The sequence below is a fragment of the Leptidea sinapis genome, chromosome 9, assembly GCF_905404315.1.
Source record: "Leptidea sinapis chromosome 9, ilLepSina1.1, whole genome shotgun sequence".
In the NCBI taxonomy this organism is placed as follows: domain Eukaryota; kingdom Metazoa; phylum Arthropoda; class Insecta; order Lepidoptera; family Pieridae; genus Leptidea; species Leptidea sinapis.
Window position 1 is genome coordinate 512,162 of NC_066273.1, and position 16,127 is coordinate 528,288.

The following is a 16,127-nucleotide window of genomic DNA, read 5'->3' on the forward strand; positions in this document are numbered from 1 at the left end:
TTGTCATTTTAATCTCATGTAAGATGGTAAGCTTAAAACATTGTTTAAATTTATCGACTCACTCATTATTCTAGTCATCAATTTTAATTAAGTCACATCACTATCGCATTCCTGAGCTCTGCATTCAACTCGCGTGAAGGAGAACTAATGAAGTGAAATGGCAGTAAACAGCTTGGCCTTGAGTTTTTTTTAAAAGAGACTCACCACAACCCCATCTGTTCAAACCTTGCTACGTACCATTGTTATTTCGGTTTTTGAACTCATATGAATGTTTACTCGACTCTATATAAGGTCGTCAGCAAGACATCTGATTCCTCTGGTGTTACAAGAGTGTACGGGGCAGATGACTAAATACCACCAGGGGACTCGTGTATTTTTTTATGGAAAAGGAAGACAAACGAGTGTACGGGTCACCTGGTGTTAAGTGATCACCGCCGCCCACATTCCCTTACAATACCAGAGGAATCACTGGAGCCTTGAAGGAAGGTGTACGTGCTTTTTTTGAAGGAACCCATATCATTCCACAGCTTTGTAGTACGTGAAAGAAAGCTCCTTGAAAACCGAACTGTGGAACTTGAGGACCGCCACACATCCAGATGGTGGGGATGATATCCTAACTTGTGGCGTGTCGTGCGAAGGTGGAATTCGGCAGCAGGAATCAGATGAAACAGCTCTTCGGAACCGCTTGCTTTCGGTAGCCGCCGCCCATCTATGTGTTAGGTATACCAGAAGATCACCTGCCGATCGACCATGGCGAAAGCCGTACTGTCGGTCAAATTCAAATTCAAATTCAAAAATACTTTATTCATGTAGGTTACGAAAATGACACTTATGAATGTCAAAAAAAAATAAAAATATTGTTTCATATTGAATTTACCGCTACTTCGTAAAGGGTTGAGCTAATGAGAAGAAGTAGCAAGAAACTCATTGCCACCCTTTTAAGTCAAGATTTACATTTTGTTTTACAAATCATTTCAATTACAATATATGCAAAGTGACGCAACAAAAATACTCAAATGTCAAAAACTTAAAGGCTTACACGAGCAAGTCAAAAAAGAAAAAAAAATAAAATTAATACTTATAAACACAAGAGTTATTGAGTATAGTAGATGCATCAATCCACGCATACCGTAAATAAATGGAGGTATTATGTGAGCTAATCATAGAATAAAATATATAATAACTTTAACTTTAAAGAAAATAATAATAATAAAAAACACATCAAGCTCCCGATAACAAGACCATCCAGCCACCACGTCGTTGGTCGTTGATCAACTGGTGACCCTCTAAGTATACTAAGAGCTGACGGTTAATTATGCACTCCGTGATTTTGGACAGCAGGGAGGTAATAGCCATAGGCCTGTAGTTTACCGGATCCGAACTGTCACCTTTTTTTGGATCGGATGGACAAGGCCTGACTTCCATGAGTCAGGGACTACGCCTTTTGTATATGAGTGCCGGAATAAACGCGTTTGCACTGGCGTCAACTCAGGAGCACGCGTTCTAAGCACTATTGGAGAAATGCCATTCAGCCTGCTTGACTTCCTGACGTCCAACGAAAACAGAGCTCGCCTAACAGTTTTTTGTCTGAACTGTACTTCAGTCATAGAGCTCTGACACCGCGGGATGGTCGCTACACACTACAGAGCTTGGTATAAAAATATCCATGCCCTGTAGTATCACATCTGCTACTGCAACGGCGCAGGCACTAGGATCATCCGAAGGGAAACAAACCTTGCCCTAAAGGTAGGATGCAAAAAAGGAACGCATCCTATCCCAATCTGCTGACTTGTAGTGCCATACGCGGCGGGTCGCTCGTGGTTTGCGACGTTGGCACCTCTCCTGAGCAGGCAATGGTCGGACGTTCCGAGAGGGGCGTTGACAGAGACCTTATGATGGTTACCACCATCAGGTTGTGTAGTCAGCAGAAGATCTAATAATGACTGCTTGTGGCTATCTACATCCGGGAGCCGCGTTGGGGACTCAACCAATTGGGACAGACCATACGCCAATGCAAAATTATGCACAGATCGCCCTGCGTAGTCTGTGGTACGTGATCCAAGCCATTCGTAATTGTGCCTGTTGAAATCACCCAAGACAACGATTTCAGCGAGATCTGTGCAAGCACGTTGTCAATTATTGCCGCTTGAACGCAGCCCATGAGGTGATCCGTTTCTGCGTTACCACCGTTATACTCGGCGAACGTTAAATATGACGTATCGCTAGGTCGAGATATCTGCGTTTGCGTTAGGAAACACAAATCCGGCTGCGCCGTCTCAAGGTGGTGGTGGAGGGCGTTTAAATTGGGGTGAAATCCCCTGATATTGCAAATGTCCACGTTGAGCGTGGAGCGGGATGCCGTGGTGTCACTGCCTTGTTTGTCATCGGTTATGCGCGGTTCTGTGCCCTCCCCAGAATACGACGGGCAGCCTGAGCGAGAGTGCTCTGGGAGGGATTCTCCGACTCTGTTAGAGCCGGTACCCTGTTGGGTTAAAATCTATTTTAGATCCACTGTCATATTCGGGTAGAGTGGGAGGGGAATGGCCTCCGGTCCTCTTGAACGGCGCTGCATTATAATGGGTAGGGCGTATTAATTACCATCACCGTCCTGCTCGTCTCGTCCCCTAATTTCATAAAAAAGATACAAAATAATGTTCTATAAAAGCAGGGAATTGTAAAACAACATTGGTATATTCATTTTTATTCAATATTCAAGGCTTCACAGGCTAGCGAGCTGTTGCAACTGTTGAAATAAATAACTCTTCAAAAATGTTTGAATTAAATTTTCACGAGGGCTGTCTATTGAGCTCAACAATGAGAGCAAAAGTCGCTTTTCAGCTTTGGAGAGTTGCACTCAACAATGTTAGGATTAACAATTGTGATAGATACTCGATAGAGCGACAGTTTAATGACCTCTTGGAATACGATTTTTGAAGTGAAAACTTCTTTGGCGGCGTTGAGCACTTTTCTTGGGATGGGCATAAAATGTTAAACTTGCGTCAGGACACGCGACCTGACCTAAAATTGGTAAGACAGTCGTTAAAATTATGGATGACAGAGTTATACTTCTAACTAATTATATTCAGCTATTTCAACTTAATGATCATACGGTCATTTGACCAGTTGTTGAAACATTGTGATTGCGAAGCCGAAACACCGTGAAGTCGAGTCATATTGTCACTGTTTATTATGGATGAAAGTTGATTTTTCTGAGACATAAACTTTTTAATGTAAAATAACTGTAATAGTTCTGAAGTGTTATATTTTGTATATAATACAAAAATTGTCATTTTTGTGTACGATAGCGCAATAAATTAATATTGTATTTAACCACATAAATGCTACTTTTTATATAAGAGATGCGTTGCCGACCTTTAAGCTATAGATCCTCCGGTCCTCACTAACATCGAGGCCTCTGCCATCCGGGTCAGTATGGCGAATCACCAGCCAATCACTGTTATTTCAGCTTATCTTCCGCCCAACAAAAAAGTTTACACAGATTATACACAGATATAGAAGCATTACTCGGCCACGGGGCCGCAGTCATAGTGGGCGGCGATCTTAACGCCAAACACTCCAGCTGGAACAGTAGAGCCACAAATAGAAACGGAATCTTATTAGATTCTCTGACAGACACGCTGAACTTTTCAGTAATAGCACCCGACGAACCAACACGTTATCCGGATAACGTCGCGCACCGACCCGACATTCTAGACGTTGCGTTACTTAAGAACGTAACGCTCAATGTAAATTCAATCGAGGTTTTTCACGAATTAGAGTCAGACCACCGGCCCGTCGTCCTAAATCTAGGCCCACCGGTTAACTTTCAACCACCGACGAAAACAGTGATCGACTGGTAACGGCTGGAAAAGGATTTCGAGTCTATCAAGTCCAACGACCTTGACCTTATACCGGACGTCATCGACTCGGTCGACACGGCTCACAGTGCTATCTCTCATGTGACGTCACATATACAGAATAGGATCAAGGCCTGCTCCAGGCAGGTTCCGACGATGCAACCGCATCGCCTAAACCTGCCTCCAGAGGTCAGGAACTTATTCACACAGAAGCACAGAGCCACTAGACTTTACGACAGGTATCCGTCGGTCGAGAATAGGCGCCACCTCCGCTATCGCGGAACTCCGCGGCGAACGTTGGGACCGCTTGCTCGGCAACCTTAAGCCATCACATGTGGCTTTCTGGAAGCTGCCTCGCGCGTTCAAACAGGAGCCGCCCACTGTCATGCCTCCTTTTGACAGACCGGGACTGCAGCCGATGCTCGATGACGATGAGAAGGCTGAATGCCTCGCCGATAGTCTCGAGAGTCAGTGCTCTCCAAATGCAGCAGCCGACCCGACACACGTTGACGAAGTTGATCGTGAAGTTGAACGTCGCTCCGCTCTGAGCCCTTCAGGCGATGTAATAAAACCCACCTCTTACGAAGAGGTGAAGCTAAGCATTAAGGAGCTTCACTCCAAGAAGGCCCCGGGGCCCGACACTATAAACAATAGGGTTCTTAAAATCCTACCCTCGACTCTTATTACTTTATTGGTTACCATTTTTAATATTCTATTGTCTAATAGCGCGTTCCCCGAACAATGGAAAGATTCCATTGTTATCGGTATCCCAAAACCCAATAAACCTAAAGCTAATCCGAGTAGCTATAGGCCAATTAGCTTAATTAACTCGATCGGGAAACTTTACGAAAGATTAATTCTCGCGCGTCTTAATCATTACATGGCGGAGCTCAACCTGATACCCGACATACAGTTCGGATTCAGAACCGCTCACTCGTGTCCCCAGCAGGCTCACCGACTCACCGAGTACATTCTCGTACGGCGTCAACTTCACGCTACCACGGCAGCCGTGTTTTTCGATGTCGCGAAGGCATTCGACAAGGTATGGCACAACGGCTTAGTATTCAAGCTGTATCAACTGGGAGTGCCAGACAAGCTCGTGCGCATCATACGAGCCTACCTTACTGATCGCTCCTTCCGATATCGAGTAGAGGGCACCCTATCCTCACCCAGACCCATCAGGTCTGGCGTACCACAGGGTTCAGTCCTCTCTCCCACTCTTTTCTCGCTCTTCACGAGCGACATTCCCAAGTTTCCGAGTGTCCAGCTCGCTCAGTACGCTGACGATACGGCACTCTACTTTGGCTCCGCTCTATTGAACCACTCAACCTTGAGCAGGAACATTAAAGTACTTCAAGCCACCGTCGATGAACTAGGCAACTGGTTCAGAAAATGGCGGATTGAAGTGAACCCCACCAAGAGTGCAGCGGTACTCTTCGGTAACGCGAATAGCATCCGCGCTAAAAAACGACCGACCGACGTCATTAAATTGTATGAAACACCCATACCGTGGGTGAAGGATTACAAATACTTAGGAGTCACGTTCAACGGCAATATGAACTTCAAGAAACATATTGATACGGTATGCAATAGAGCCCGATTTTTCCTCAATCGCCTTTATCCACTTGTGTGTGGGCGAAGCAAACTTCCGCTCAAACACAAAGTGACGCTGTACAAAACCATCGTACGGCCCATACTGTCAAACGCAAGCGTCGTTTTCGCGCACACCCGACCGAGCTACTTACGTCGTTTGCAAGTAGTTCAAAATAAATTCACGCGCATGGCATGCGCGTGAATTTATGACAACCGGAGCCCCGTGGTTCATCCGAAACGTTGACCTTCACCGCGACCTAGAGCTTCCGACGATAGGTCAACACTTTAAAGAGATCTCGCGACGCTTCTTTGACAAGGCGCCTAACCATCCCAACATCTTGGTTAGGAAGGCATGCGGGTACACCCCCCTTCACCATAGTCTCAACCCAATAAGACGTCCCAGACACGTAAAGGTAGACCCGGATGACGACATCACCATCGCGAACGCGACACCCACACAAACACCGACACAGACACGCACACACCGCCTTCGCAGGCGTAGGCGCGGTCAACCACCGCAAACCACTGGCACTCGTCACTCTGACGATGGCCAGCGGCCCGCACCCTAGATACACCACACATTGTTTTGATACCCGACGAGACCTTAGTCCTCGTCCTGTAATCGTTTCACTACACTCACTAACGCACGGACTGACTGACGGACTGACATACACCTCTTACACAACCACAAACACACTCCACAAACAAACACAAACATACATGCACACTAACATTTACACTACTTACACACATACAAACATACATACATACAATCATAAACACATACACACACACTTACATACATTACACTAAACATCACCACACTCGCCGGCGAGTGTGTTCTTCTCATCTTTTCATCTTCATTTCATCTTCATTTTCATTTTCATTCTCTCTCCTTCCCACAAGCACACAGCCGGTCTGAGGTTCGAGTCTTCTTAGGAGACGCCCCGCGACTGTTGTTGCGTAGTCTTTGCGGCCTCCACGGCCCACGTCCTACTTCGCTGTGAAAGCCAGGGCTGCTAACAGCACAGAGGAGGTTTTAGTCGGTATGGGGCGTCCGCTTACGCGGACACTCGAGTCCGTAACAGTATTTCCTCCTCTCAAAAAAAAAAAGCCGTCCTTTAAGGTGGCGTATGCTCTTTTGTTGAAGGTCTCTAAGACTTTTACGGAATACGCCTTGTTCGGGAGGCTGGAAGTAGTCGAACCTGTGCACAAGACGATTCGTGATAACCCTAGAAAACAGCTTATTCACATGGTGTATTAGTGCTTATTTACAGAAGTGATATGGGCCTATAGTTCTTTAAAAACGTTTCATCGCCCTTTTTGAAGAATAGCGCCACTACCACTGTGCCATGCTTGCAGAGTTTTGCCCTCGAGGATGACGGAATTGAATAGCTACTAGAAGATCTTCACACAGGTGTACTACCAGCACTCAGAAGCTCGGCCGTAATTCTATCATCACCCGGCGCCTTGTTTTGTTTTTAGGCTGTTTTAGGGCCATACAAATCTCGTACATGCTGACGTCTGGGATATCTTCGGTATAGTGTCGGGTTAGTTTGGCTCTTGGGTTTTCAGCCTTGTTTGGAATAGGTGCCCTTGCAGTCGTGTATAGCTGACCGACTTAGAACTTCTCGACTCGGAGATACGTTGTACTGGCAAAAAGTAGTAATCGCGGATATCACAGGTGACTGCATCATTGGGTTGGATTTTCTTCGAAATCATCATTGTACCATTAACATTAAACATGGTGTATTGAAGCATGGAGGTAAAGAAATTCTAATAAAAGGCAGAACTTTTGGGAAAGTGTTGTGCTTAATAGACACTACTTTAAATCCGAGATCGCAGACCCTAGTCCCGGTAGTCCTACCAAGGAACGACAGAAGAAGACCTTGTAAATGCGCTATAATAGAAAGAGAGACATCGGACACGAAATGGATCCCAGCCAGGTCTGTTGTGGGAAACTCCCAAATTGCGATGGTTCCCATGTTTAATCCTCATGAGGACAAGCAAATCATTAGGAAGGAAACAGTGATCGGAGCTTGTGAGGAGATAGCTTGGTTAAGAAAGTGTGAAGAAGGGAGGAAGACCGTAGCTGCAAGCCAGGATGTGAACATACAGAAACTTCTGGATAGCTGTAAGGACAATCTTACCAAGCTACAGTTAATAAAAGCGAGAAATTTCCTCCTACGCTACGCCAGGATGTTCTCGAAGAACGACGGGGACATCGGAAAAAATGGTTTAGTGAAACACAAGATCGACACAGGAGACACTGTTCCGATACGGCAAAGACCAAGACGTATTCCGTTTGCACGCGAACAAGAAGTGGAAGACATGATTCGGGATATGAAAGAAAATGGTGTCATAGAACCGTCATCGAGTCCATGGTGTTCTCCAGTGGTTCTGGTGAAGAAGAAGGATGGATCAACTTGATTTTGTGTAGACTATCGGCGTTTGAACGATGTAACTAAGAAAGACAGTTATCCATTGCCAAGAATCGATGACACCTTAGATTCACTTTGTGGCATGACGTTGTTCTCTACTCTGGATTTGAAAAGTGGCTACTGGCAAGTCGAACTGGACCCTAAAGACAAGGAGAAGACGGCTTTTTCAACCGGAAAAGGGTTATGGCAGTTCAAAACAATGCCCTTCGGATTATGCAACACCCCAGCTACTTTCGAAAGGTTGATGGAGCATGTGCTGGCAGGTATGTTGGGAGAAACCTGCCTTGTCTACTTGGATGACATAATCATTATGGGACGAAGTTTTGAAGATCATCTTAAGAAGCTCGAAAAAGTCTTCGCAAAACTGCAGGGTGCCAACTTGAAGTTGAGGCCAAAGAAATGTGAGAGCATTTCTAGGACTATTCTCTTATTATCGACGCTTTGTGAAAGGGTTTTCCGATGTTGCTAAGCCCTTACATCGACTGACGGAGGAGAAAAGCGCCTTTTCCTGGGATAAAGAATGTGAACTAGCTTTCTTAGAGTTGAAGGAAAGACGTATGTGAATCACCTATCCTTATCGAAGCCGGAGAGAAACTACTGTGTAACTCGTAGGGAGTTACTGGCCGTGGTAAAGACATTACAACATTTCAAAAAGTACTTGTTGGGTCGCAAATTCCTTGTAAGGACTGATCATGCCGCCTTGAAGTGGTTACTAGAATTCAAGAATCCGGAAGGACAAGTGGCCAGATGGCAACTTCAAGAGTATGACATTGAAATTGAGCATCGAGGAGGAAAAAGTCATGGAAATGCAGATGCGTTATCTAGAAGACCTTGTCCGATGGAATGCAAACATTGCATTCGTCAGGAGGAGAAAGAGAATTTTATGATCCGGCTGATCAGAACAGATTCAATCGACGAGAACTGGAGCAAGGATGTAATGAGGATCTTCAACCAATTTTACATTGGCTAGCAAGTGGATCACTTAAACCAAAATGGTCTGAAGTCGCTAGACATAGTATGGCTACCAAGAGTCTCTGGGCACTATGGAACAGTTTGGTGATGCATGACGGGTTGCTCTGCCGGAAATGGAAAACCCCACAAGGAAAGGATTGCCATCTGCAACTGGTCGTTCCCAGGGAGAAGGTGAACGAGATCCTGAGAGCTTATCACGGTGGTACTTCAGGTGGACATTTGGGAATAAGAAGAACTCTCACAAAAATTAAGGAACGATTTTACTGGTTGCATTGCCGTATTGATGTGGAAGACTGGTGCCGAGTGCATGAGTGCGAATGCAAGAGTTGTGCAGCTGTCAAAGGACCTCAGACCCGCAGAGGAGCTATGAAGTTGTAAAATGTTTAGACTCCGTGGTAAAGAGTAGCCCTGGATATGGCCGGCCCGTCCCCAGTCACTAAATATGGAAACCGTTACATAATGGTGGTGATGGATTATTTCACGAAGTGGCCGAAAGCATTTGCTCTACCGAATCAAGAAGCAGTCTCCGTTGCGACGAAGCTGGTGAATGAAGTTTTCTGCAGATTCGGTGTGCCTTTGGAGATGCACAGTGATCAAGGGTGTCTGTCTGTCTGTTCACGACAAACTCATAAGCTACTGCACCGATTTTCATATTGAATTCTCCAATGGGTAGCGTGGTTCTCGAGGAAAGTTTTAGTATGTCATTTCTTAAGGTTTGTATATATTAACGATATTTGTTGGAGGTGTCTTAAAAAATAAGCCGCCGGCGAGCTTTCAAGAAAAACGCTGTCTAAAGCCTTAGAGATGTAACAAAATAATGTATGGTGGAATTGTGTATCTTATATAGGCCTGCGGAAAAGTCCGCGATGGCATATGTCTATCTCTGAATGAAAACATACTATATCCATTTTAATACTTTAAAAAATTGGCAATTATAAATCGCTAATGTAAAAGCTGTTTACTCAAATACAATATTTATCCTTTTTATTTTGTAAATAAATATTTTAAAATCATTCAGAAATAGGTGTTCGTTTCATTTTTAACTCATTAACTTTGATTTCATATTTCCGATGGTTTTTGTTCTGTCAATAGCATCTTTCGGGTCCGCAAGTAAATGTATTAATACCAATATAACCCAGAATTTACTTTACATACATATTCAAAAGTAATATAAGTAAAACAGCTTCCTATCTAGCAGTTCTCTATATTCATATTGAACAACAATAACAATAAATTACTTTGAATCTTGCATTGCAATTCTAGTTATATGTTAATCAATAGAACTGTTAATAAACTGCAAACGTTAAAATTAACTGACTATGAGTCACAGTCTTGTATTTCAATATAATACAGAGATCGAACCAATATGAAACAATTACTTTCATTTGCATAATGCTACAGTTCAAAGTGCGTCATTTGCCATCGACAAAAATACATTTATCTACACCCGAGTGATGATTTCCTGCCTGTGTATGCATGCCTGCCTTAAGCATATGCAATGCTATGCATATGCAATGATAGTTAAAACTTAGAACGTCTGTAGATAGCGCCATAACCTGAGAGTTGAACAAGTCATAAAAAGATTTACGATCCATGCGTCTCTCGAACGGTTTCGTCAGTTGGTAAGAGCGCTCGGACGGAACCCGAGAGGTTGCGGGATCGAGTCCGGTATCGTTCATAAATTTTGGTTACAAGAATAATTTGTACAAACTAAACTAGTTCTTAAGATAGAAAGCTATTCAAAAATCTCAAAACTTTATAAAAAGTAATATCGAACAAATATAACAAAAAAATCACCGACTTTAAAAACACTATTCCAAAACAATGGATATAATATGCACTAAAAAGAACAAAAATAATTGCGTAGTTTTATACAATCTAATTAATAAATCTACCACACGGGAAGCCTGGTGCTTCCCATATGGTCTTCCAAATAAAAAAAGAATTATCAAAATCGGTTCACCCAGTCGAAAGTTTTGAGGTAACAAACATAAAAAAATACCGATGAATTGAGAACCTCCTCCTTTTTTGAAGTCGGTTAAAATGACTTTTGCCCTTAATTTGATGCTGAGTGAAAAAAAAACTATTTAATATAATTTTATGAATAAAATTGCCTAACACTTTAATTTATTCATTAAAAAGCCACGGCACTTTACACAAAAATATACTTATAATTTTTTAAGTTCTTATACTATAGTAATCTTTGCCACAAAAACGTTTTATAAAAATCAAACTACAAATATAATGTATACTTTTTTAATAATTGTGATCCTTAAATAATATAGGGGTGAGGTCCTGGTGATCTGTAACACTAAAAAAAATACAGGCTCAACCTACTTCAGACACCAGCTCCTCACAAAATACTAGCTGTTATAAAATATAACGCTACTGAACTGTTTTAGCTTTAAGATCTTTGTGAGGAGAAAATAAATAAATATTTATTGTATTATTATTATATTCAGTACATGAATGTATAATTCTATGTATTATAATTCGAATATAATTTTATTCTAGTAAAGTTAATGGTGTGGATGGGAAAGTATTTATTTAATAACGATAAACCGTTAAATTTGAGTGACAGTAATAGATCTGTAGATCTTAAAATCAATTTATGTAAAAAACCCTGTCATAACAATCTTCGAATAAAAATATTCTGATGTTCATACCATTGAAATGTGAAATCATCAGAACGTTTCATGTGACTCATGCGGAATAATAAATGGAGTCGTACGAAATGTTCGGAAACGTAATAATGAGTTACGTGAGGAAGAACGCTTCAAAGAGAAATTCTGTAAATTTAATCCGCTCCACAATTGAGCTAAACTTTATCGTTTCGATGCAAAATTTTGCGCATAGGGCGAGGGCGCGTAGCCAGACAAGTCATATTTAATGGTTAAAATAACAATTAAAAATAATAATTGATGACTAAAAAATATTAAGATAACAGTTTAAAGTACATATTCCAAGGTTAATTTATAATGTTTTTAGTTAGGTGCAAGATGTGACTACACTTACAACATCCATTATACTTGAAACAGGGCAAAAATATCGGGAATAATTATTAGATAAGCTAATCAACAAAAAATTGTTCATTGTCAACTTTATTCATAACAAACAATAATAACATAATAAACGGAGACCCGAATAATAAAATAACATTTATTAGTTGTTACGTTAAAATGTTATCATGTTAGGAGAACCAGTCACCGACATACTTGATTGCAAGACTGAAATGGCAATGGCCAGGGCACATAGCTCGTCATGGTGATCTTTGGGGAGGCCTTTGTCCAGCTGTGGACGTCTTCCGGCTGATGACAATGATGTTAAAATTAACATCAGAAGCATAACTTTTATGCATTTCGGTAAACTGAATTTATTTGCATCACTACTTACTGAAGAACAAGCACATATTATGAATTCCTACCTAATACGAACAGGTTAATTAAATAACACGCGAACTAAATTAATTTGAAATATCCAAACAATTATAACACAACGTCTAACTTAATAACCCAACAGATACCTGCCCCATCATTCTTATAAATATTATTTCACCATGTTTCTGGAGAAAATACATGTTTGGCCAAATATTTTAATTTCAGTGAACAAGTAAGTGCCTTTATCAATTTTAGATATTTATAGTGTTGTGAGTAATAAGTTTTTTCTTATCAATGAAATCCATAAAATATATTGTTATTTTCTATATATTGCATATTATTTTTTTACAAATTGTATTGTTGGCCGAACAAACTGTTGGTTTTTTAGCCTTAAGCCTTATTTCATCAAAACGATAATAATTTATGACTCAAAGATTTATATGCACTGTTCTAAGTAAGAGTTATATTTGCTAAGCTAATATTAGTGTCCGCTGCGATACGAAAATGCCCACTTTATCCACAGGGTTGATGTTTGCAAACGCTACAAAAATTCAATAAGACATAATTGATTTAATTATGTATATAGTTTATTTTATATTGAATTGTTTATTTATATGGAATTGTGAAACTAGTTTCACAGTATAGTAACACAGACACAACAGATTAGGAATGGAGCGACCGCCCTTAGGTTATTTAAATAATAAATTTTAGTGTAACATTTTTTTTTTTTAAATGCGCTGAGTTCGTTGCTCCTGTTCTTCACAGGTCTGAAGCCATACATTTTTGAAAGGGCAAGTAATCATGTAAGTGATTTATGATCCTATGTCAAATAAAAATATTTCAATAGGAAATGCAATTATTTCCCTTAGATTCTTTATTTTTTTATTTATTGTCCAATTAGCACGGCAATGCCCATTTATACTAATTAGTAGAAACCCAAAAAGGAAAAATTATAAACAAAAAAGGATTATTAAAGAATAATTGAATAGATTAAACAATTTAGATGATTTACTAATAATTTTAATTAACTAACGGTAAATTGAACTTAAGTAAGGAATTTAAAAATTGTACTTATTATTACGATTATTATAATAATCTAAAAATTAATAGAAACATTTTTAAGAAAATTATTTGAGTTAATATTTTGTAATTTTTGAAATAATTATTTAATTTAAATTTGTTTCATATTTAATGTGTTTGTTTTAAATATATTTTTCTATTTATTGGTTTAGAAGTAGTTGCATAATATGCTTAAGATTTATATAATTACTTTATATGCACTGTTCTAAGTAAGAGTTATATTTGCTAAGCTAATATTAGTGTCCGCTGCGATACGAAAATGCCCAATTTATCCACAGGGTTGATGTTTGAAAACGCTCCAAAAAATTCAATAAGACATAATTGATTTAATTATGTATATTGTTTATTTTATATTCATTTTCAGTTTTCTGTGTGCTCCATGAAACCACGTCGTTTTCCAAAAAAACTAGTAATTAACTTAAAGTATCAAGAAGTCTAAATGGTGACAAACAATGTAGCCGAGTGTGTTTGGATCCCACAGATGACAAGGAACCAGTTTGTATGATATACAGCAGATACAAGACTGACTATTTGTTTTTTGTTAACCTGTGTCACGCTAGACGATTAATCTGCCGCGAAAATATAGGTGCAGCAGTATTTTTATTTTAAATTGTACAAAAATAGAATTATATTTAGTTTTCTACTTTAATTATTAGTTTATTCCAGCTTAGCTCATCACGCCACAAATTAGGATATCATCGCCACCATCTGGATGTGCGGCGTTCCTCCACAGTACTGTTTTCCAAGAACTTTCTTCCACGTACAACCAAGCTTGAGCGTCCTTGTGCGGTGTTTCCGGGACGATTCGTCATCGTACTTTCAAAAAAACGCGTACACCTTCCTTAAAGGTGAATGCTCCTGTGATTCCTCTGGTGTTGCAAGTAATTGTGGGCGGCGGTGATCACTTAAAACCAGGTAACGAGGTTTGTCCTCCTTTTCAATAAAAAAAAATATCATAGCCGCAAAACTTTCAATAATTTTCGTATTTTACAGTTCTTCACATGGTTCATCCCAGCCGATGTTTGAAGAGCAAAGTATACTTTATGCCAATTGTTTAATAAATCTACGTTCTATTTTAAATACACAAAAAAAGGGACGAGACGAGCGACGACGATTTGATTTCTGAACGACGGGAGGCACATCAAAGGAAGAACAAAATTGTTGGTTTTATTTAATTCCAAGCATTTTTATATTCATTCACCTTTTAAACCTTCTCTGGACTTCCACAAATAATTCAAGACCAAAATAAGCCAAATCGGTCCAGCCGTTCTCGAGTTTTAGTGAGAATAACGAACAGCAATTCATTTTTATATATATAGATAATCCTGTAGTTATTGTAAATTAGGGTGAGCATATTCTATGGTATTTCGCATTGTTCATCGCACATAATTCGGTATAAGTCCGGACCGTACCGAGTACGACCATGTGCTTAGGCTATTTAGTAAGAAATTACTTTTTGGTGTGAAACTTCTAAGTCTTTGTGATTTTGAAACTTGGTGAAACAAAAGAGACACAAACAGGTAAAAATGTATAGGATTCAGCTGGCGGGAGAATGAGATAGGAAGCATTAGTGTTTTGGTACCAGGCGATCATAGTTGAAGAAGAGATTGGCTTACGTACGACACGAGTATACCATAATATATTCTGACGTCATGCGCACGACGTATTGCTACTTAGACACCAGGAGAACATAAATATGGTAGCGGTAATAATAATATATTTCATAGCGGTTGAAATCATGTGTTAGGATGATAACATGTACCAGGACTTCATATGCAGTTAAGAGGAACAATGCACATCTTAAAATGATTGTACAAGTGCTGACCATCTTGAAGCCAAAATTTTTGAAGGTTTTACTTCTACCACGTGTGAATTGCACAGCACACATGTTTTTTTTTAAAGTTTGAGACATTGAGCATAAGTCAGTTAGTAAATTAAAACTGTTTGTAAATCATATCCCATGAATAGAGAACCGATTAAACTTAAGCAATTGGAGCTGAAGTAAATACGTTTTAGTTTTAAATGATTAATCTAAAGCAATTCAGTACGCTGAGTTAAATTAACTGACGTACTTCTGAAGAAGGATTTGTTCAGGTTTGTGTTTGCTATCGAAACCTGAGGATACTTTATGTCTTAATTAAAAGTTTTCCAATTAAGTCTATATGTTTCTTAGCATGTACACTGACCACAAAAAGTGTAGATACACATCTTGTTTGAAGCAACTGTGCTGTATTATACAACTCAAATTTAAGGAAATTTACAATTTATATCATTACATTTTAATGAAAATTAATTTTGGTCAAATTTAAAGTTGTGCCTCATTACAAAATATATACTAGTTTGTCTCCTAGAGGTCGAGATTCGACCGTAATTCATTTCATTTTTAAGTTTATACACTATTGAGCGCTTTGACACTACGTCCGAGCCAAATCTGTGAAAAACGGTCCGTTGTACTATTACTAACGATTGACTGAAAGATATCGGATGACGGAAGCCGGGTCTAGTGCGTAAACTACCATAGAAATAGTTCTAAGACTACTTCGGACCATGTTTTCACGGATACGAATCGATTGTAGTGCGAAAGTGTTCAAAGGGTTTATTTGTCAAAGTTCTCTTTAATATAAGTGTGTGTACGTCGTATGTCATTCAAGCGGTAGTGTGTGTGATATGTATTTTAATTAATTTAATGTATTTAAAATGCATTTGATAATAAAAAAACTTCTCCTCCGTACAAACTAACTGTATTAAATTTCACGTTCATCAGTTCTATCTATTTTTTAAATAGGGGTACAAAGTTTTCACTATGC

At 39.8% G+C, this 16,127-nt stretch overlaps 1 protein-coding gene and 1 long non-coding RNA gene across 3 annotated transcripts in view; one reads left to right on the forward strand and one right to left on the reverse strand.

The window, feature by feature from the left end:
- LOC126965867 (uncharacterized) overlaps nucleotides 1-16,127 on the reverse strand; it is a 61,510-nt gene that overhangs the window by 14,525 nt on the left and 30,858 nt on the right. The gene's annotated exons all lie outside the window — the stretch shown is intronic.
- Nucleotides 12,610-15,657, forward strand: LOC126965893 (uncharacterized). Of its 2 annotated transcripts, none has more exons than XR_007729624.1 (4): nucleotides 12,610-13,043; nucleotides 13,685-13,906; nucleotides 13,977-14,235; nucleotides 14,314-15,657. It is a non-coding gene; the product is annotated as an uncharacterized LOC126965893 (long non-coding RNA). The 2 variants fall into 2 exon arrangements; XR_007729623.1 differs by having other exon boundaries at nucleotides 13,987-14,235.